General features: G+C 34.9%; 1 protein-coding gene across 1 annotated transcript in view; it reads left to right on the top strand.

The window, feature by feature from the left end:
• Nucleotides 1–24,794, top strand: part of LOC119189197 — a 99,896-nt gene that overhangs the window by 61,294 nt on the left and 13,808 nt on the right. The window lies entirely within an intron of this gene.

Below are 24,794 nucleotides of genomic sequence, written 5' to 3'. Positions count from 1 at the left end.
ATTATTAATATGTAAAATCCTCTAAATATATAACTATAATCAATAAACTACAACATTGCAGTGGTTCAGTATTACTTTATAACCTTTAAAATACCTCTCATGAGTTACGTCAAACGTGAAAATTGTTCACAAGATCCGATTTAAACATAAGCTAACACAAGTAACTCTGTACCTTTAAATCTCTTTCGAATGGACGGCTCATGCATTAAATATTAAACCGAAGAGCACGTAATGGCGGGATTTTAAATCTGCTACAGCCATACTTCGTTTAATCGCGCAATTTATAATGAAGAATATCGTCCATTACTATTCTGTTCTGGTCTCTTCCTATAATTTAAATCTTTGCCTTCGATGGTTAGATATAAATATTGGTTTTGGATCTATAAAATTATAGCCTATCGAGGTAATAACCTCATATTTATGTTTTTATGATTAGGTTTTTATCGATAGCTAATTTAAAGTACGCATTACTTTAATGAACGCTGTGTACTTCTTTAAGTTGGTTGTGCATCAGAATATGATCTTCATTATACTACTCCTGTGTAATGTATAGTCTGCTAGAGAACCTAAAATAAATAAATAAAGCTTAACTGTTAACAGAATAACGTTTATTTCGCTTTTACAGTGGTTCTTGAAATTATATGAACACCATGTATGTCCTCTCTGTTTTGATGGCAGTTCTGAGTTACATTTATACCTAGACATAACTTTCCAAGCCGAAAACTATTCAAATAGTTACAAATATCATATTTAGTGACCAAAATTCGAAACCTGTACGAGCTATCTCGTACCTAAGTGTAATAAGTACATTGTAGTCAGCAATTTATGCCAACATTAAATAATTGACTTAGTTACCAAATCAACACGATTGCATTAGGTCGTGCGTGCTCACTAATTCTTTGGCAATATATCAGTATAATACAATTCGGAATATCATTTCTATCAATCATAACAAAGAGTGTATAGGTCCAGCAATAGCCCGTATAAAACCAGTAAATTTGTTTACGAATACGTTGGGTAAATTTTAGAAATCTATACTTTATTCCAGTGACGTAGGGTCCATATAACCTCCCAGCTTCCCTTTTGTAACTCATGTAAAATATAATTTTCATTCGCAAGATTTGCAGACCGCATTTTTGCATATACGTTTATGTCATGTCGGGTTCACACACAACATCACGCATTTATCCCCGAAGAAGTATGTAGGGGCGTAACCAGGGCACCCAGTTTTCGCCAAGTGTGTTCCGTCCCATGATGTAACAGGGGGTGGGCCTATCGCCATATCGACACAAATTCCAGACTCCGGGCTGATACTGAGCAGAAAAACACAAATATCACTTTGCCCGACCGGGATTCGAACCCAGGACCTAAAAACGTTGCCGTACTGCGCATACAGTACAACCACGCCACCGAGCCAGTCGGGTAGTCGAGTGTGTCGGGTTCCCTTCTAGAAAATGTCACCTTCTGCCACTACTCTATTCTATGATAAACATGGCATGTCAGTTCCGCTATCGATCGTGGATGTCGTTTGATATATGTTCCGATACATATTACACAAACGTCCCATGTAAAGTTGCCATAACTCAATCGTTAATATTGTTTGATTAGGCTAATCCTGTTGACAACTATATCCAGATAGGGCTGGCTGGGCGCCAAGTGTTCAGTAATTGACGACTTGATGGATGATCCAAGACACCAATCGAAGATTTACGCGAGAGAGATAGCTTTATGTGAGGCTTTATGTGGGTCAGTTGTGTGGTGTGAGTTAGAGTATTGTTTCTCTATCTTGGTATTGTCTGGTTGTAATTTACACATTTGTTTGTTGTTAGAATGGGAAATCTCGTTTTTTGAGGTGTGTTACATAGTCATACTCAGTAACTAAAGACATTTTAATACCGTTGGATTTTTGATGTGTTAGTTAATTTCTTAAAACTAAGGACATTTCAATACGCTGCCCGTATTACAAGAAATTTCAGTCTTACTCTTTTTAAGTATATTTTAATCAGAACGACTCTACTTTCTAAAGAAGCCTAGCGCACCAACTCAGATACATAAAAAAATATGAATCTTTCACATCCTCATCGCTTTGAGGCATTTCAGAGTACATTCATATACGCGAACGTCCTGGAAACTTTTTAACATCCCAATGCGTATGAATAAGGGAAACTTCGCGAATAACACTTTATTGCAACCCTTGGCGCCATTGTCGTGCCACTTTAGAATATATTGTTCTCCCACTTTATACAGCGCCGTAAAACAAGCCCAATAAACACTACCTTATTCCCTCGGAAACTTGTGAAAGTTCCCGCTTATAGTCGTATTTTGTCAATAATATTATGATTAAAACTATAAATCATTGTATGCATTCATGCGTGACTAAGAAAGATGCAGTTTTTGTAAACGTTGAGAAATAATAAAAATTTAAAAACCGCAACAAAATAAATCCGTTTTATTTCAACGTACCTATAAAATTCGAATTACAATAAGTACTTAGTCAATAAATGTCGAATCGTCGCTTGTGATAAAAATATATTTAAATCGCTTGCTTTGCACACATTTTTTTGCAACTAATAGGCGCCATTTTAAAACAAAACACAGATTATTTATACTAAAAGTGAAGTGCACGAAGCTACAGATTATTATTAGCGGGACACGTTGCCAAAACTACTTGATATACGAGAAGATAATAATGCTCTCGGATGGGACATAGCTCAATATAACGAGACTTTACTGCCCTCCCCCGGCCCGTAAATTTAGGCGCACTATTCTTTTCCCGATAGAATTTCGCAAATATATTCCTCCGAACAGCGCTCAGCCGCATTTATTTTAGTGTGATAAAAATCTTATTTGAATGGTTCGAGTTTTAGTAACTTATTTGGAAAGTTTAAGATCTTAAGTAGCGATTAAGTGTTGGGAAAATACGCGAGTTGCAATAAAAATCAAGTGTTTCTGTGCCGCCTTTTATAGATTTTCAAATCAAATGTAATGTTTTTAATTATCCTTATTATTGATCAAAGTACACCCCCCTACCCCACGTCTGTCTATCTGAACGCGATAAACTTTAAACCAACTGATATTTGTATAGTTTCACGGAGTCGAGACGGAGTCATAACGGACGGGTATAATTAATAATTTTTTTATATACCAGAAAAAAACATAGGCATATATGCTACCGTGCAAAATCAGGCTAGGTCACTATTCTTTTATAAACAGCAGCGGCGAAGGGTGAAGATTTCCGAAAGGTAGCCCGACACAACATACAGGTACTAATATGCCTAAATGCCGTCTACAAATTTGTTCTAATGACAATAGGATTTTGTATAAATTACGCAAAGGAAGGCCGGCAGAAATCGTATTACATAGACTCTTCACTATTGAGAAACAGATAATTTAAACTTATAAGTATATAGTCATAAATCTTGAACAATAAAAACAACAATAATATACTCGTAAGAGGAACAAACGGCCGTCCGACTTTAAAATGTACGCAAATTAATGCACTACACAGGAAACAGTCGTAAAGAATGTACCGTCGCGTCCTTGAAGTTTTCAGATGTTAATTAAGATGGCGAACAAATTTAATGAGGGTGAAATATATTAACTAAGGGCCTCACTAACAAAACGTCTTGATTTTCGCTTCTTTAAAAACAATGTTTGGGCAAAAAAACATTTTCGATATAATTAATAGGAAAGAATTGTATATAATTGGAACAAAAAGATGTAAGGTATAAATTAAGTTGAGTTCACTTGTAAAATAAGAATACATAAATTGTCATTTTTGGTATAACCTATGAACTTCGATTATATACTTCTTACTTAAAATGAGATATTAAAAAATTAGACGGGCTTATAATTTTTTCAACGTAAACAAACCGCAGTGAATCAAATACCTAGATAACGCCTGCGGCGGTTATGATTAGCCGCCCAATTACCTTACAAAAATATAAAAAACAGTTCGTTTGTCTCAAGACCGTTTCTTTGACATCCCTCAGGCCATTGTCCCTTCCTCGTTACACAAGTAAGCTAGAGACGATATTATGCAATAGAGTTTTCATTTCCTGCCGCACCACTAAACAAGTAAAACCAGACATTGAAAAGTAAAGCCCGTCGTCCATTTGAACAGATTCAAAGCGCGCAGACTCGAATCGTATTTAGCTTGTATGTGCCGTAATACGTCGCGCCGCGACGCGTTTCTTTGGATACAGTTTTGTAACAATTATACAGAACGTATATTAATATGACTCAATCATATTCGACTCGCGAGTCTAGTCGACGTTAGCCATTACTGTTCAACTGACAAGAAATTGAAAAATGCTAAAGTCGCACCAGTCTGTCTTCAAAACATCTCATTCCGTTGTTTTCCACAATTAAATGTTCCACGATTGTAATACAAATCTAATGTGATAAATTTAAAGTGGCCTTTTAACAGTCACCTTAGTATTTATATACTGTATTATTGCAATTATTTTTATTTGAGCGTGTTAGTTTATCTGTTTGGCAAACATTTGTTAATGACAATAAAACTAGACACAATAGAGATCACGTGTAATCTGAATCAGAAGAAAATAGTTTTGAAAACAAACACTCATCTAATTGTTGACAAGAATCTGGCTCTTAATAACATATTAACATTCTTCCATCAGTTGTTGGCGACAATTTGTGAAGAGTACGTTTCGTAACGTTTAAACATATTATACCATTCAAAAGTATAAAGTATAAAGTGCGCACTTTTCTCCCAATCATAGTGCCTACAACATACGATTATTTAGTCACCCATTTCCCGACTCTGTAACAAGAATAACAGCTAAAATGAATCTGCTTAACTATGCTATTTCCTAACATAATTAATTCATAATTAGCAGACGAAATTGCGTAACCAAGAACTAATTTGATCTCGAATAAAAACAGAACCTAGCCAACCAGTCGCATTTCGGTCAACGATACAAATTCAACACATGTACCACATAAGAACAATAAAATTAAAAATACAGTGTCTCGCACTGGTGGATACGGAGACAATGTGACGCATAAATCCGCCATTATCGCGCGCAGGCCGTCACGAGAACCGTTTGATTCAATTCCTGGCGTGGATTTACTACCCGCCCTTCCGACGCCTTAATGTTGAGAACTGGCCCGATACGCAAGATATTTAGGAGCAAGCTGTTTATGATCTTGGTAGCTATTTGCATTTACAATGTTTGGTTGCCATGTTTCGGTTGATTGTTTACGGCTTACAATACAAAATTAGGAATACGGACGTCATGCAGATGGGTTTGAACGAGAATGACGTAAAATTAAGATGCTAGATATAAAAATTGTTATTATTTATGCGTTAAGTATACAGTAGCAGTGACGAAGCGTCTATACAACCCGATTCCTACCGGCTTCCCTTTTAGGTTTATTAACGTTTGTCTTAGTCTTTATTTTCAGTTAAATTGGACACGATATGTCAGTTAAGGCAATTTTTTTTTCTCGGATCATCTTTTGAATATTTTCACCCTTCAGCACTGTACATTAGTCATATAGAACAACCGTATTATGTTTAGTGAATTTAGTATATGACGAATACGTACCTCTTAATACAAGCCCAAATTAAATTAACCAAACTTTGTTTTCGTTCCTTTTTCCTTTGTAGTTGTTATCGCAAAGTTACAGAAATTCTGAGGCTCGGCGAAGACACCGTGCGTGTTACCTATTCATTTAGTTTATACGTCTGCCTATGTATTTTCTAACAATTAAATATAAATAACGTAACTTATATTTTCTGTGTAGTATGCGTAGTATTATTTATGGTGTATACGAGAGTTTTACCAACTTCGATATCAATTATAATGTGCATATTCATCAACTTATAGGGCCATAGTCAACATTTCATAGAAAATGTATTAAAAAAAAAATTACACTTTTCAAAATAGCCTATACGCCACTACGTCATCAGCAACGCAATGGATAATAACGTTTATTGTAATGCGCTTAAAGATCATTAAACATTGATATTCAAAATGTATCTATATTACAGACAAAAACTAGTTCTCTTCCAGCCTGGAGTATTTCAGCAATTGATTCAAAGTGACCGGACGCCCTCAGCCTACACAAATACAATTTATTACTGTCGTAAATGTAACATTAAATAATCCATTTACATAACGAATTGAACATATAAAACCACGACGATAGATTACAAAAGAAATCGCGACCATCACGTAAACAAGGACATTAAGTTCAAAACATTTAACTTCTCAATTTCTATAAGACGCTTTCGTGAAAACCATAACTCGGCACTTTGGCTATATGACTTTCGAGGCGAGACTTTAATGTTTAAGTCTATTAATATGTTCATAAATAACGCTACATTAGTTTTGTGGCAGTAAATCGGTTGCGAACCTCGTCGGTTTGATTCTCGGGTTAATGAACTTTCTAAAAAAAAATTTACGACTTCTATTATTTACTGGTGGTAAGTCTCTCATATGGGAGAGTCCGCCTGGGTAGGTACCACTACAATGTCGATATCTGCCGCCAAGCAGCAGTGTGTAGTCACTATTGCGTTCCGGTTTGGAGGACATTGTAGCAAGTGTAACTATTGGACATAATATGACTCAACATCTTGTCTGGGGATGACGAGCGCAGTGGAATACCAAACAATACTTTGTAATTCAAGATGTTGAAAGGTGATTCTACTGTTTATTGGCAGTCTCGTTATTCAAAGCAATAAAAAAATGATTATTTAGTGTGTCGTGATGTTGAGAACCCTTATTTTGTATTGTTAAATACCTATAATAGTAACATAGTGTGTATACAGCATATACTGAGATTTTCATCCATAGGTATAGAAAAGAGCATACAGCCATAAATAATAATGTTAATATTTGTTATTTATTTACAGAATCAATGATCAGTCTCACAAATATGTTACATATAAAAATACATATAAATAGTTAAAGTAAATACGACACCAACATTATTGACCACAGATTATCGAATATTAAAACATAAACAAGGTATATAAAAGAGCGCTGACGAAATCTGTTGCTACGACAAAACCACAAATCATACGCATATGAAACTAAAATAACACGGGCAATAACCTACGAACTATGTGATTAACATATCTCCGCCCACAACTCTATATTATGTTTAATCTTTTCTCACAAATGTATTGCGGAATGTTCTGTGGACAACCAAAATCAAAGAACCGACGACGGGTTTACAAGGAACGGTTTGTAGGTACGATCAGCTCCAAATGTATGTGCAAGTTGACAGTACGGGCTATATTAATTACTTGGTAATTCATATATTTAGTGAATCGGCGCATACATTTATTTAAATCTGACTGTATCTAATTGTCGAGGTACAGAAAATAGGGCAGACATAGTTATTAATTCACAATAAACATATTATACTGTGTCAACATATTTAGGACTACAATCTTGTCTAATAATATCTATACATACATGTATAATTTCAGCGATGCAATCTGTATGGAACTCAGTATATAAATAAAACCTTGGCAATTAACATACGTGGAACTAGAGTTAGCATCATCACTAAAATGATTTTATGATCCCACTACCATAACAATTTTTTTTAGTTTACTATTTTATGAATGATCCATCGTGAACTAACCAATAATCGTTGCCGCCAAAGTGGTAATTCTAATTGTCATCGTATTCCAGACCATTTTAAAACTTACTCATTATTTCAATCTCCAATGACATTCAACGACTGCAGATGGAAGTATTTATACTAAACGGGAACTGAATGACCTTTATAATATCCGACAAAGAAAAATATTACCGTATTCCTACAATATATTACCTAATATTTAAAAATAATATGTAAACTGAAAACACGAAAAGTTATTCATAGTTACATGACAATATTTCATTGCACGCCCTCGCATTGACTCTTTTATTTATTTAACGACCGCATACACCTGTTGTAATGTTTAGATTTTATCACATAATAATACTAAAGATGTACGGTATCATGGAAAACTAATTTATAGATGCGGTTTATTGAATTATTTGACTACTTCTGTAGGAAAAATTATAAAAATAATTTATGTATTTTTTGTATCCTGTGAAATGGAGACGGTCAGATCGCACTAAAACCTAACCCTAAAACATTAGATGTTAAGTTTCATATTGCTTAGTAATTGGGTTCAATAACCTTCAAACCGTGTCATTAAGAAGACAATAACCAGGTATGCAGAAAACCATATATTAGCATTCAATAGATTATTCAAATCTACAATTCATTATTTAATTTGCGTTAACATGGACACAGATGTAATAAATTTAGGATCCGCTATAGTAAAAATTATCTCTATTGTTCTTTTATACTGTAAAAATACTGTCAAAACTTCATGCGAATACTTGGCACTTTCTTTAGAATTAAAACTCAAAGCAAAGCCTTTTAAATTGAGGAAGGGGCTCCGATGCGGTTACTGAGCGGACTTAACCAGGTCACAGGATTTTACCACAAGAAAAAGTCAATAGCCGCGAGCAAAAGTTTGCAACAAAGTAAAGTAACGCTTGTCTACTTTGAACTACGCTGACATCCTTTGTATATATTTAACAATGCAACATGTCCGCTTTAAAATAATCCAGATGATATCAAATCTCGGACCGAGAGACTGAACGCAAGTATAGGGCACGAGTACAAGACAATATAGAATTTTCCAAGTAACTTGTTAATAAAGTTGTAGTACTCTATTTTATTATAAACGTGTAAAGGAATTTCGCACGTATTTGTGTCGTAGACGGATTATAATGTAGATAAACAATGTAGCGTATGCGGCACCTATTTTCGTAGTCACAAAAATACTCGGAGAACAACCGCCGAGTTACCTTGGTTACATTATCGAATGCGTGAATCATATGAACAATGTTTGCGACAGTTATGGCACCCGTTCCACTGAGTTATTGTGTTTCAGACACAAATTTACTGTGATTTTACGGCAGGCCGTTTTGTTTTTCTTGCCATTTTCTTTTTTAACGTCTAAACTTAACTTATTGTGCCAGTCTGTTTTTATTGCGGGCATGTATAACTCAATTATACAGGATAGTGAAGACGTTAAAAATATATTATTAATACGGCAAATTCGAAAATAATACACTGCATGCCAGTTACATAGTTTACAGAAATATTAAATTCTAATATTGAAATAGGATGTTCCAATTTCACAATACCTACATAATTATACAATACGTGCCTGGCATAGACAATTGGAATTCCAGATGTGTGACTGGACCGAAACAAATTCTATTAAAGTTAGCGGCGCTGATTCAACTATTTACGCCGCAATCTCACAGTGATTCAGAATTACATTTCCGATTGACTTCTCGAACAAAACGTTTTATTAAAATTCTATCTGGTGTCCCGGCTCGATGTTAGACATTCACCCGGTGAAATGAAGCATCAAATCCACAAAAATTAGACAAGCGAACAATTTAGCCTGAATTTCCGTTCGCACGGACCATTTAACCCAATAAATTTAGACCATTACCCATGTCCGCTCGTCCCGCAATAAAGCGTTTTAGAGCGGCCGTGTCGCTTTGAAAACTCGTTACGTTTTTTTGGTGAAGACAGCAATGAAATTAATTTTGTATAATTGGGGGCATTATTGGACGGTCGGGCGGCGAGCGCGATGGCGTAGGGCGTGATCGCGGCGTCTGTATCTTGTAAATATACGCACCGATCGAAACTTTACGACGGGTATCACGTTGAAATTTAGACCCGTCAAGTATATTGACAGGTTCAGCCGACGGCCGTGATTGAGAAGCGGCTTAACTGACTCGCCGCGAAATTCCGACGTCGTGTCCGCTTTATGGAACACCGTTTTGGCAGTGAGATACCATGATGCCAATTTTATCGTTTTTTTGTCATTTTTTAGAATATAAATTTGGTTACCTACGTCAAATGGGTGTACAATAAATATGCAACTAATCAGTGATTATTTCATTTGGACCCGTACTTAATGTCGCACCTGGAATCATACTCAACTTTTTGCAATCTACAGCCTATATACAATACCATTATATTACCCCAAGAAGGCCTAAAATCTCAATTGTACCACATGTATTACTATCGAAATATACTAAGTTCTTAGTTTTGAAGTCAGACATCATGTTTAGCATTCTTTTTGTCTTCCTGCTGGTCCTCCTGGACTGCAAGGCTTGGTTGATCACCGCCACAATCAGCCATGGGGAGCAGATCTTCTGTGACAGACTGTCTTTCTTTTTTATCTGGAAATGCAACTGAATATGAAATCGGCGACTATTTTGGATGAGGGTTATATTTTGTTAACTTAATAAAGCTATGTTTTCAGTTTCTTATCCAAGTACTTTATGACTAGGAATAATAATATCCACTATAAACTCTTATTCTAATCTCTTATTAGCAAAGATTTCATAATTTTTGTTGCAGTGCGTTAAGATAGTAAATCAGTGAGAAAAATGTTACATTTGTATCCAATATGAAGATGAATTCGCCTGTTACATCAAGAGTAGGTAATGATGGAGAAACTCTACAACTTGCACCTCTGCATACCCCTTGATAGATAGTCATAAGCAAGAACTTAATAATAGAAAGAATAGCGACATCTCTCCACATTGATAAATCATATAAAAAGAAATATTACAATTAATTTGTTTTTCTGCGCAATCCAATAACTTGTCCGTTAAGCAGCCATTGAAAAAGATTTATTGCGGGAAAATACCAGTATAAGAATGGTCGACAAAGTTTTCGGACTTGCATGTGTAACGTGTCCACAAATCGACATTGACTTTAGCTGAAGCTGTTTCGGAGTTACAACTGACTACTCCACTGTGCCATGTAGGTACTTTAAAAGTATTTTTTATCTAAAGCACGAGTAACAAAGGTACGACGTAAATTTCATTATAATTTAAGCACCAACTCTACCGAATATGCCTTCATAATCCACTCGTTAGTAAATAATTATGTAACAAAACGCATTTTAATTCCGCTGTACCTAGTTCCTAGTAAAATAGGAAACCTAATTTGGTGACAACGCTCAACTCTGCCTTTCCAAAAGTCGGCCAACTCATTAAAACGTAGGACGTCCGCACGAACCTTTTTGGCTAAAATGAACAAGTTTACTTAGAGCGCATTAACTATGCATAGATAGGAAACCCGACCATACATTGAGCAATTTGAATAAATAACCATCGTCTGCAGCTGTCTAATATCGGTAAGTTCCATCGGCTTACTCTAATACAAAATCAATATCGTAAGCCCCAATTAATCGCCACGCAAAGCCGCTCCATCGGTAGTGCTTACAACGCTGCGCTACCTCATACAGGCCTCTTTGATAATGGATATTAGTTATTCATAAATATCATAGTCGAACGGGAGGGAAGACAAAAAATGTACAGAGAAAATGTGGCTCCGTGCATCGTTTTATAATGTATGAATTTCGTTATGTTGTCTAGAGCAGTGCACATTATTGTGTTATGTCAATAGAAATATTATGTTTTAGTAAGGATAGAATTTTACATTATTAGTAATTGATTTTTATTTTGAAACAATGGGGATAAATTATTAAAAATCCTTCTGTGCCCACCTACATTACTTCAAGAACTCGTGTGTAAAAGTTTGGACTTCTAAAGCCGCCTGTTCAAGCTATTTATAGTTTAATTGTCAGTCGGCTATTGTTAAGAATTTTACCATCTGTATTAAAAATAGTGCACTGTACATCTATTTCTTAAATTCCAATATCCATTTTTATTTACTATCCCTGCACTACTGATATACCGCATCATTATTATTATATAAGACACTTTATAAAGATATCGCTGATAAAAATGAGCTGTAAATGATAAAGAAATAAATAAAAATAGTCGTGAATCATAATAATATCTAGACTAATCACTAAAGTACTTAACTTGGCTACACCCACTGCTCACTTGTAGGTAAGCAACGAGAAAGGAAAATCTCAGTTCTAACAAACTGTAAGCTTGAAATGTGCCTAGAAAGCTTACTCGCAAAAATTAAAATTCAAGCAAAAAAATAAGACCTTCAAAAGTGTATTATAATATTATTATATTAATTTTACGAACCCGATGTGCCTATCAATAAAATTGTATTAAATGTTGTTACTATTATGAACACATAGTTGGAAATAAAGGCAATGTGCAATCCAAATATTTATGGACCCGCTCATGGATGCAAGTTACGAGTGATCACAAACTACAGTGAAATTAAATGAAACGTCATGAACGTAATAAACGTACCGCATGCAACGGAAAGGATCATTAATTGCTGAATGCGATTGTTAATTAATTTTCTGATTGTAGCCGGTATCGTCATCTGTACAGCCACATAACAACACACATGAGGAATAAGTAATACATGTACTATAAATTCAGTAGAACAAATTAGTAAAAGATAAAGCTAACCCTGAATGCAATCTTAAAAATTATGTCAGCGATTTATCAAAATTACAGGTGGTTGGAGCTAGAAAAGTAAAACTAGTGTTTTTCGTTGCAAACTTATGACAACACTTGTTTCACTTAATATTCTGTGAGATTAGCAAGGCATTATAGACATACAAGAAACTTGTGATTATTTAACGGTGAAGAACATCGAAGGGAAACCTACATACCGTATACCTAATTTTTGCAACATATATCATTGATGCTCCACTGCAATTAGTCATAGCGTGATGTTATATAGCCTATAGCCTTCTTCGATAAATAGGCTATCCAACACTAAAATAATCAATTAATTCGAATTAGTAGTTCCTGAGATTAGCGCGTTCAAACAAATAAACTAACTCTTCAGCTATATACATATAGTATAGATAATGGTACGCAGAAACCTATTGTAAACATGTATTAAACCACATAATAAATTTTGCTGTATTCTCCAATAGAAACCCATCAAGCACTCTCCAATGTACGAATAGTGGACATTAATCCGTAAATTTCGAATGCAACATTTTACAACCAACATGTTCGCAAATACACATCGATAAGACAAAATCGATAATGTAAGCTCCAATTAATCAGACGCCAATTTTGAACTGAACACGGTATTGTTCATAGTAACAAGGAGATTCGTGGAAACGTGTAAATATATTACTCAGTTCTAAATACAAACTAAAGTCAGCAGCCCTATTCCGCCTATAGGGGTAAATCCGTCTTTTTGCATTTATAGGCATTCTATTCGAAGGATAACTTCGAAAATCGAATAGGTAAGTAAAAAAAACCTATTTACCTATATGACCATCAAAGCTGTCTTTCAAATAAAACGCCTGTAATAGCAAAAAACGGCTACACCCACGTAGACGAAATAGGGCCCCATGATCTCATATAATTCTTGACATGGAATGTTTTTTAAAAAAAATATTTATGTTGTAATGTTTGTATCCATGCATGTTTGAATACAATAAATAAATTGTAGAACAACCAAACAATGACGGAATTGTCTGAAAAGACGTACAAGACCAGCTATGTTCAAGTCAAATCTTGCAAACGAATTTAGAAACAGTTTATAATGATATGATTAAGGTTCAGTTTTGCACACACGTTTATTTTGGATTACTTAATTATTGCTCAATAATACAATTTCCCAGCATTTTTCCATAAATGATCACGCTTGGTCTTCCTGATATCTTTATTACTCAGCAAGGTTTTACTAGCAACGTGAGTTGCGATTGCTGGAAATAAACGAACACAAAGCATAACACCTGCTCCGTAGAGAACAAAAAGAGTGGCGCAACATTGTGCAAACACTACCGGAGAAAAACAGGAAAACTCCTGGGAAATGCACCATATACATTACATTAATAAATAAAGGAGAGAAATGAGGAAGAAAAACGTTTAACAAGTACCTGCACAAGTTTGACGCGAATAAAGTTAAATAAGAGTATAGAAATATCCACAAACTGGTTCTGTTTTAAAGTTCATTTTTGTATAATAAAAATCTGGAGTATAAACTAAACTTGTTCTGTTGATTCTTTTGTACCTATTTGTATGAGAAACGCCCTTTTCGAATATTATTAAAAGTCCATACTATGGTAATAATAGTTGTTGATAATTTTAAACAAAATACTTCGAAATTGGAACATAATATGCTACCATTACAAACATGTTTATTAAGTATTAACTGAACAAAAACACTTCCAGCTCAGATTTCGTTAATAATGACGTAAAATCAAAATGTAAATTTACCGTTTGTTATGAAAAATATTTTCGCTGAATAATAATCAAGTTACATAATGCATTTCCAAAATTTTTGTTGAATTTTTCGTGACGCTTTTGTTTCAAAACGTGTTGTGTGATACGGTACTCGGTTTTATGAAATGTTTATTAGGTTTACTTTAGAAATATATTTTTTTGGTTTTAATAATTAGTATTTATATTTTATAATCCATTTATGTAAATATTTTTTGAAAAGTAGTGTCTATTATTTTACAAATCTACAATATATAGGTACTTTAAAAGTTAATCTAAATATTCTTCCTTATTTTTTATTTATATTAAACAGGACAACAAGGATATGATTATAACTTTGTGAACAAGCACGAACCTAATTGTATTACTAAAACGCCAGCAAAAATGGAATACGCAGAAATATAAAAGACGTAGAATTTTTACAAACAGCCACCATGTGATATAGGTATCGGAGCGTCAACCGCAGCGCATCGCCTACAGGGATAAAACCTCGTCACACGCCGCACAAACCTAACAATTTCGCATTCACGTTTTACTACCCATAAAAAATCCTATATTTTACGCTCTGACGGAAATTTCAACGGTTTTAGTTTTCTCGCTGGCGTTCAAAGTTATATTTCGTAAGCCTTGCCTATAATACATTCATAAAATAGTAATTTGTGCTAAGTATCGATTTAAGATGGTAGTCCCATGTGGCCGTCGAAATATGTTATTTACATGTAATTTCGCTATATAGGACCATACGGATACACAAATTTTAAAAATGTAATCTATAAAACCACATTACAATAATTGTTTTCGTTTATTCGTTCTTATATTAATCTAGCTAAACTAGCAATTTTAATAAGTCACCTACTACAAATTGGTAATCAATAATAGGTAATATTAAATTAATTTTTAGTATTTAGTGGTTTTTGAAGGCGATTAAATTTTTCGTTTTTTGTGTTAGTAAGAAAAAAACTGTCTCAGTGGCATAATTCTTTAAAACAAATCATGAAAATCTACCCAAAGGAGCAATAGCGAGCATTACAAGCGAATCTAAAAAAACATCGCATTAGTAGAACACGCATCCAAACGAATCCCGCATTACAGGCTTAATCAGTCACGCGATTCAGATATGATACCGGCAATACCGGAGGAGAACAAATGGCCGTCATCGTTCCTAATGATTTACGGAGCGGCGTAACTAATGTTACGGAGGGAACGGAGATTAGCAAACACTCTTGACCTCATTTCCCTGTAATATACTTCACCTGAATTGTTTTTCGAGAGTGCTCTGGAGTTATTAATTCGGGATGTTTGATGTATGAACGAAATCGGTTGAAAATTGAAGTTCAATTTTAATACTGTCCATTGACATTTTCCAGCTTTTTGTCAAATTAGGTGTTTAAGTAACTACTGGACATAATAAGACTTAACATCTCATGTCTCAGGATGGCGAGCGCAGTGGAATATCAAACAATACTTTGTAATTTAAGGTGTTGTATGGTGTTTCTACTGTTTATGCGCGGTCGTATCGCATACCATCAGGAGAAAGGCAAGCTCATCATTCAAAGCAAAAAAATAATAACATATGGCTACCTATTACGTAATAATTGTGTTGTGTAAGTAAGATATGATTTGGGTTAATATTCATTTCTAGAAGATGACGTACATCAAAATTAGTCTTGATTTTAAATCAGTTACATGAAAAGGTTTTTGTAAAAAACTTGTAAATAACAATAAACTCGACTGCTCAATGGCGTCATTCAAAATGGCTTCAAATTAAAATTTATTCATAAATAGAATTGCCGTCATTTTCAAAGCATAAAGAAACATGAAAATAAAATATTTGAGTATTTAAAATATCCGAATGTTTACATAGACTCGTTTTAAGAAACATCTGAGAGAGTTGACATACTTGTGGAAATCTATACTATTATATAAAGCTGAAGAGTTTGTTTGTTTGTTTGTTTGTTTGTTTGTTTGTTTGTTTGTTTGTTTGTTTGTTTGTTTGAACGCGCTAATCGCAGGAACTACCGGTCCAAACCGAAAAATTCTTTTTGCGTTGGATAGCCCTTTGTTCGTGGAGTGCTATAGGCTATATATCATCACGCTATACCCAATAGGAGCGGAGCAGTAATGGCTAATCTTAGGAAATACCGGTCCAAACTGAAAAATTCTTTTTGCGTTAGATAGCCCTTTGTTTGTGGAGTGCTATAGGCTATATATCATCACGCTATACCCAATAGGAGCGGGGCAGTAATGGCTAATCTCAGGAACTACCGGTCCAAACTGAAAAATTCTTTTTGCGTTGGATAGCCATTTGTTCGTGGAGTACTATAGGCTATATATCATCACGCTATATTCAATAGGAGCGGAGCAGTAATGGCTAATCTCAGGAACTACCGATTCGAACTGAAAAATTATTTTTGGGTTGAATAGTCCTTTGTTTGTGGAGTGCTCAAAGTCATATATCATTACGCTATGACCAATAGGAGCGGAGCAGTAATGGCTAATCTCAGGAACTACCGGTTTCAACTGAAAAATTCGTTTTGTGTTGGATAGCCCTTTATTTGTGGACCGCTATAAGCTATATATCATTACGCTATGACCAATAGGAGCGGAGCAGTAATGAAACATGTTGCAAAAACGGGGAAAATTATAAGTTTTGAAAGCTTCCGTTGCCTGCGCTGCGTAAACGGTTAAAGTTATGCAACAATGATGTATGACGGGATTGTTCCACTTTAAAAGTTTTAAAAAATATAAAATAAAACAAAGTCCCCCGCTGCATCTGTCTGTCTGAACGCGTTAAACTCAAAACTACCCAACGTATTAAGATGAAATTTGGTATGGAGACAGTTTGAGACCCTGGGAAGAACATAGGCTCCCGGGAAACTACTACTTTTATAACGGAAAACTTTAGCCTGAAAAACTTTATAACGCGGGCGGAGCCGCGGGCAAAAGCTATAGTATATAAAGATATAAAAAGTAATTTCGTCGCATAAACTAAGCGTATTTTCTTTGAGGCATAATAAAATTTTGGAACACGTGGAACTGTTTTTAGTAGCAGTTTTTAGTATTATTTATGTACAGTCAGCCACAGAAGTATTTAAACGAATTCAAAACTTCAAATTGCCTACACACGTAAGGTTTAGTTTAAATTATTTTTTCCATGTGCGATGTAAATCCTTTTTATTTTAATGAAGAAGAAAAAGTATTAGTAAGAACACAAAAGGGTATAGGTGATTTTCAATTTTGAATCTGTTCAGTTACTTATGTGGGTTACTGTACCTATGCGACTACTTTATTTCAGGTACTTACTAAAAGTTATCAATGTTAGAAAATTTTAATATGAAACAAGTAATGATATTTATAAAAAAATATTGTTTCTCGAAACGGAGCGTGAAGAAGCAATAATGCAGGCCGGCATGACTGTGCCGACCGTCCGGGGATGCTTGTATCTTTGATCGGTCGGCAATTCTATAGGCTTCACTTCCCTTAACATCAGGTGAAGTGAAGCCACTGTGCCGAGCTTTTATTAAAAAACAATAAGTTTATATTATAGTCAAAAAGATAAGCAAAAAGCATCTGCGAAGTTACTAGCTTAAAACACCTCTTTTCTCTCTCAACCCTTATACAAATGACCATTAACATTACAGTGCTGAGACAGATTCAGCACGCCTGGCAAAGTCACGCAAACCTGGCAAACCGACCCTTTGTTAGACATTAGAAATGGCGACACAAACATTCCGACATTCGCATTTATAATCGAAGTAACATTTAGACTGTAATGAATATGGTAAGTAACGCTAACCATAAAACATTTAGGGCTTTATTTAAAAATATATATATTCAAATTAAACTACTTTTCCGATTTTATCGCGGTGTTTTATATTTTAGTTTTCTCCCGACGTTTCGAAGACTTTTCAGCCTTCATGATCACGGGGGGGACGAAAAAAAATCATGAAAGTAGTAGGCACCGGTAAAAGCAAACGTGCGAGAAGTCGTGAAATAAGAACCAAGCTCCATAAATAAAGACTTAAAACATTACCAAAACATACTGAAATTTCAATAAACAACCACCCCAAATCTCCTTTTAACAATTTCTATAAAAAAACCTCACCCCTTATTTACTTTTGTTTCTATACGTTCGAAATAAACGGGCCGTAGGAAATGATGTGTTTATTTAGCGTTCATCAGGGTATAATTGCGGCGTAATCAGCCACCCGGGGGCCGAGTGGCCTGTAAACACTGATCTCGTTGCCGGGACGCGCACCACTGATAGCGCTGTAATACTGCGCTAAATAAATCAGGGGGTTGAGCTTGAAGACTTGTTTGCGGTGGCCTAGGCAGAAATATACCCATACTAGAACTTTTGTTATGCATGTACAGCAAAGTGATGGGGTCACTGCACTCGATGGTAAGTGAAGTGGGGTCCAATATGTCAACTGACGAGAGATGATTACCTCTCGACAGTCGACACAATTATGCCGGCCTGATGGAACCGGATATACGCAGGCTGATCCAGCAACGCGAAACATTTACGTGGGCCGCTATGGCGGGTTTTAACACCTTGTGTACGGTATTATTATAATCCGATATTATTCTAAGAGTTAAAATTTGCAATTATGATTGGAAAAAAAATATGTACCTACAAAGGACCTCAATTACTTTTTCAACTTTTGTTTGTAATAAAAATTCTATTATATTGATGGATATTTGCACATAGGCATTTTACGAGCGTGAAAAACAACAGCTTTAACGGCTTGTGAAGTGGGTGTAAATAAAACTAGCCCACTTGCATACTCGCGCCCTTGAGTCGGATACTTTCACTCTCATACTGAACAGAGCGATATGCGCTGCGTACTTTTACCAAACAACTTAATAGTTTACAAAAAGGAACTTAAGCACTAGTGACTGTTTTGTATGAACTAATGCGTGTTATTCGTGACCGTATAATCCATTAATAAAACCTTGCCAATATTAAAAAAATATATGTTATAATATCTATGCGTTCAGCCTCAGTACTTTTACAAAACAACTTAATAGTTTACAAAAAAGAAAATTATTCCATAATGAGTGTTTTATTTGAATTACCGCGTTTTATTAGTGACCGTATAATATATTAATAAAACGTTGCAAATATTAAGACTTTTTTATTATTATAATTCGTAGGTACAATACTACCTTTATCCAAAGTAGTTCCTAAACGCTATTATTTAACTAAGATTGGATGCAAACGCGAAGACAATCCTCAGTCGCTTATTACAGTAAAAGTGAGTAACTTTCCTGTCGTTTGAATTGTAAGTAGGTACTTGATTTGCAGACATCAAATTTCAAGACATTCAAAATTAATTACGGAAGGTTTAATTAAAATCCAAGCAGTCCATGAATCTTACTTAACTTTTGATAACTGCAGAACAGTCTTATAGACTTTAACTATACAAATGCTGCATATGCTTAAAGATAAAAAATATAAAACGATAATAAAAATATTTCAAAGAAGCAAAATTAATTCATCAAACTTAATCAAGCCCGCACAAAATACACGAGAATTCTGTTATTAAAGCAAAAAATTGGTAATTTATATAGGCCCGCAGTACGGCACAATCATTACCGGCCAACAAGGGATAATTGTTGCGTAATCAACGAGTCATTACCTGCGCCCGAGGGACGTACAAGACAACGCCTCTAATTACATCGCCCGGATCGTATGTAATATATACGACAAATATCTCCTGGGCAAGGTTTCGCTTGGTGATTTGATAGTGTGTTAATGTTGATGTATTTTTATTGTATTAAAAACGACTGCTGCGCTGGAACCTCCCAACTATCGCGCTGCAGCCGCGCGGCATTTAGCGGCAATGCGCTCTTAGATCTTTTACTTTAGTATTGTTTGTGTTGTGGGAGTTCTTATAGATTTACCTTGCCGCGCGACTAATTTGAAGACGCCCTTATCCAACAGACGTATCAGGGGCTCCTATTCCGTCTATAGAGACATTTTCGTCTTTTTGCAATTACGACCTTTCTAATCAAAAAAGAGCTTTCATAGCAGTATAGGTAAACGTATCAAAAATCCCCTATTTAACTAATTGCCTATCAAAGTTATCCTTCAATGAGAAAGCTTGTAATTGCAAAAACACGGATTCGCCCCTCTAAACGGAATAGGGACTATATACAACCAAGAGTTTTAATTTATATGAAAATGTTTACGAAACTATCATAATAATATTACCATCGTAATGTGCAAATTTAAACTGTAATTTGCACGTTATTACGTAACCCCAGAGGAGACATCGTCGCAAACCGCTAATTACTTGTTCAATAACGCACGTTTAATGTCTCTTTTACTTCGCTTTTAAACTGAAAAATACTTTGCTTGTAGCGTAACTTTTACCAACTTTCACACTTAGGTCAAAGCTAAAAACTAAAAATACTGCGATGAAACCGCTTCTTTATATTGAAAATAAGAATATGCCAATCTTGGAAGAAAATTGTATTCTAATATAATATAATTTAGTTATTAGCCAATGTATTTTTAGTTAAGGGTTTTTCACAAAACACATACATCATTTTTTTATAATGACCGACTCACTTATATTATACCGATATATTTTTAAAACCGTAAGCAAAGATCAATATTATAAATCATACAACAAAGGTCAATAAATCTCTGACCATTTTTGTATTGACATTTGAGCGCGTCATTCATTACACGTAATCTATTGACGCTATCAATAATCAGTTAAGTATAATTGGACGGCAATAAATATATGTAGCTTAATGTGTCGCCAACACATAATCCACACACATTAAACGTGTACATTGAGCTAATTAGTTGCAGGCTCAAAGGCAATTATTGCCTTGTGTCGCGTTCATTTAAGCACATTAAGTAATGCCATGTATCGGTTAGTAGAAGACATAATTAGTTAATTTAATTGATAAAAATATTGTGGATTTGTGTTTATATCGCTCGATATATCTCTAGGAAAACCATATCCAATTCTGAGAATTTATACTTCAGACCAAAAATACGTTAGTAACTATTTTAGTTTAATGAACTTATCGTATTTAATAGCTAATGTAAATAGTACTAATTTTGCTACCATTTTGGTAGATTAATGTGTGAATTTTGTACTTGATCTTCTGCATTTATGTGAAATAGCATTAACTCAGAAGCTCTGAAAAATGCCCTAAATCTCCCAAAACTAAAGTACCTATTACATACAATTTCGTACATTTCGACATCATCGTAGAAGTTACATAATCTCGGTGATCTCGGGTAGTTGACAGGATTATAACAATAGCTGCCACGTTTCTCCCATTACCTACATCCAGGGTGCTCCAACAACTTGCTTGAAGGATTACCGCGTAACCGCATCTGAGCGGATATTGGCTTGTCTGGTCTAGACAATATGCTTACGTCAAACACGAGACATCGATTGTTAGCTTGTTAACTTGTAATCTTACTTGGACATAGCAAGATGATATTCAAATTATTTGAATGAGCCTATCGAAATAACTTTGACAGAAATAAACTGATCTACTAAGATCGACAAGTGATTGATACAATATAGAAATCGACGAATGAAAGTTAAAACATATACTAACTTTAAAATCATAATAATTACTGAATTGTATTTTCCTGAATTGTAATTCGAGGAAGAACACTCGTACTAGTACAAAACACAGAATACAGCGAATTAGGTTCCAAATCTAGAACTGTAATCAGTTGCTGTTGTTGGATACAACCGAATTACACAACTACAGACTATATACCGAGGGTCTTGCTTAGTCAAATTGATACTGAAATTGAAATCCATAAAGCGTCCTCCGTCCGCGCTTGCAATTAAACTTCACCAGAGCATTTGAACTATCAAAGCTATTTGCACTGGCAACGAACGCAAAATTATTATGTAACCAATGCCGGATTAAATTATAAAATGTTTAGCAGCTCTCGAATAACTATGCTCGGTATTCTACCACGTATGAAAGAACTCGCGAGTTGGGCCGGACAATTGCGCGGTATGCGCAAATATTGAGCGAAATATTGGGGAATTTTAACGTTAATTACCATGAGGAATTGCGGAGCATCGTATTTATTGCTTATTTGAGTTTAAAACATCAGACATTGTTTTGAGGGCATTTCTTGTTTTAAATTATACTGAAATTACTTTTAGGGATATTGGAGACTGTGAAACAATGTAAACTCTTCACTAATTATGATTTAGTACTTGGGAGGTCAATTTATAGTCGGTGTTGTCTACGTCTCTAGAGTACAGCTCAACACTGCCCTGATAGTCTGCCTGAAGTCGTTGCCAAAAGCCAGTTTAATTACAAAATCATATTAACAGACCGTAGGTTAAGACGCTACCTTCTGAACATCGATGTGCTAATTGAATTTAAGAAGCTAGCGATATGAAATTTATAACACACTAACTTTTGACCGCGGGTTCGCCCACGTAAAATAGTTTTTCCGGAAAATATATTTTCCCAGAATAAAAGAAGCCTGTAGTGCTCGAGAATAATGTAGCTTCCCATTAGTGCAACAATTTCAAAATCGGTTCAGTAGTTCCAAATGTTAGCCCCCACAAACAAATAAACTCACAAACCTTTTCTCCTTATAATATTAGTATAGATGTAAAAAAATAAACGTATTTTTGCAATATAAAATTTTATTTTGGTTGTTTAAGTGTTTTTAATGTGAATATTATTTAATTAATTCCGCAATGTAAATGCTACTAAAATAGTTGATACCGCGCCTCCGCTCCTTAAATACACATCATTTTAATTAGCAACAAACATCATTGGATAGACAAACTATTAAGAGACATTTCGGTAATTCAAAATTTTCAAAAGACCTAAAAAATTTTTAATGAAATTATTCTTTAATTTGCATATTTCCGTCCGTAACTTGCTCACCGTAAATGTATGGAACAAACTCTCAAGGTCGTGTGCTTGGAAGGGCCTTAAGCAAGACGTCTGAAACACCCCAACAATAGCAACCCTATAGTTTTAACGCAATTCGGGAACAACGCTTAAAACACAACCCTATTAGAGTTAACATACCGACTATGTTAATAATACAAAATGCAATTGTACTGGAACTAAAGAGCTCCTTGTCGTACTTTCGTTAGTTTTCGGTTTACAAAGACGTTAACATTGTTGCGAAGCGTTCCTTTTACATTGTTTCGTTCATTCCTCATGATTGCGTTAAATGCAATAGTTTCCTTAACATTTCAACTGGTTAATATTTAGGCACTTATTATAATTAGTTAAACAATAATTTAATATAGAATATATAATAATTGTTAGAAAACATCTTTCTACTTAAATTATTCACTAATCATTTACAAACAACCATTTTTCGCCCCTTTTAAATGGATTTATCCCATCATCATAATGTTACTAACATAAAATAATAATATAATATAATATCAGCCCTGTATTATATACTGTCCCACTGTTGGGCACGGGCCTCCTCTACTACTGAGAGGGAATAGGAGTCCACGTCGCTGGCCTAGTGCGGGTTGGTAGACTTCACACAACCTCTAAATTCCTAATAGAGAATTTCTCAGATATGCAGGTTTCCTCACGATGTTATCCTTCACCGTTATATCGACCCATAATTTCTAAACAATCTAAAAAAGTAATAAATAAAACGTATAACATTGACAAAGCCTTTTAAATTATTCACTTATTTTTTCTAATTATATATACTTCATATCCTTAGAATGAAATTAAACTTTTCTTTCATAGCAAATTAACATACAAAAAAAATAAATACAAAAAACAACAAATACGAGTCCATTCATCGGTATTTTCAATGTTACTATTCCATTAGCGCGGGACCGCTCCAGTTTAATCGTATTATAATCTGCGTGCTCGTTACACGGGCCCCGTGAACAATGATGCCCGATAATTACTCGGCGACAACTATTTATTCACGCTGTCTGACTCCACGGCGGGAATGCGCGTGACACCGACGCGACGTGTCGATGTCCCGCCCCACGTGTTACGTGTTCGCCGATGATTATTAAGAATTTTGGAGCTTTGCTTCATTAAATTATACGACCATAAATGCACGTTACATCCGCATTATGTCCCACGTCGTGTATTATTAAAGTTTGTCAACTGATCATTAAAGTTTTTGTCGATTTAGTTCATTAATTAGTTGATGAAATCAATTGTAACCTGCAAGTTAAATCATTATTTAGGTGTACTCCGCATGAGGAATTCTAGCTAGCTACACGTTTAACATGTTTTTATATTTAGAGACTTTAAAAATGTAGTTCATAATATTTTGATATTATGGACGATAAACTCCCGCCGTGTATTAAAAATGCTTGCCAGCTGCCATGACGTCCCAGGATCGTACCACGCGCGTCACAGCATTGTACAAAGGACTGTCGAAAAGTATAAAATGGGTGAAACAAACTTTTCACAAAATTTGTTGAAAATTGGTTATGGTCTAGTTTTTGCACCCCAGTCGCCTTCCTGGCTACAATCCAAACTCACAAAAACTGTCACCCAATCTGGAAACAGACCTTCCGGTCTACAGATTATGTCCGCCGTCACTACGCTAAGTCATACTCTCCTGCTATCTCTAAATAA

Source organism: Manduca sexta, chromosome 13 (genome assembly GCF_014839805.1).
Source record: "Manduca sexta isolate Smith_Timp_Sample1 chromosome 13, JHU_Msex_v1.0, whole genome shotgun sequence".
In the NCBI taxonomy this organism is placed as follows: domain Eukaryota; kingdom Metazoa; phylum Arthropoda; class Insecta; order Lepidoptera; family Sphingidae; genus Manduca; species Manduca sexta.
This window is presented reverse-complemented; position numbering and strand designations above follow the sequence as displayed.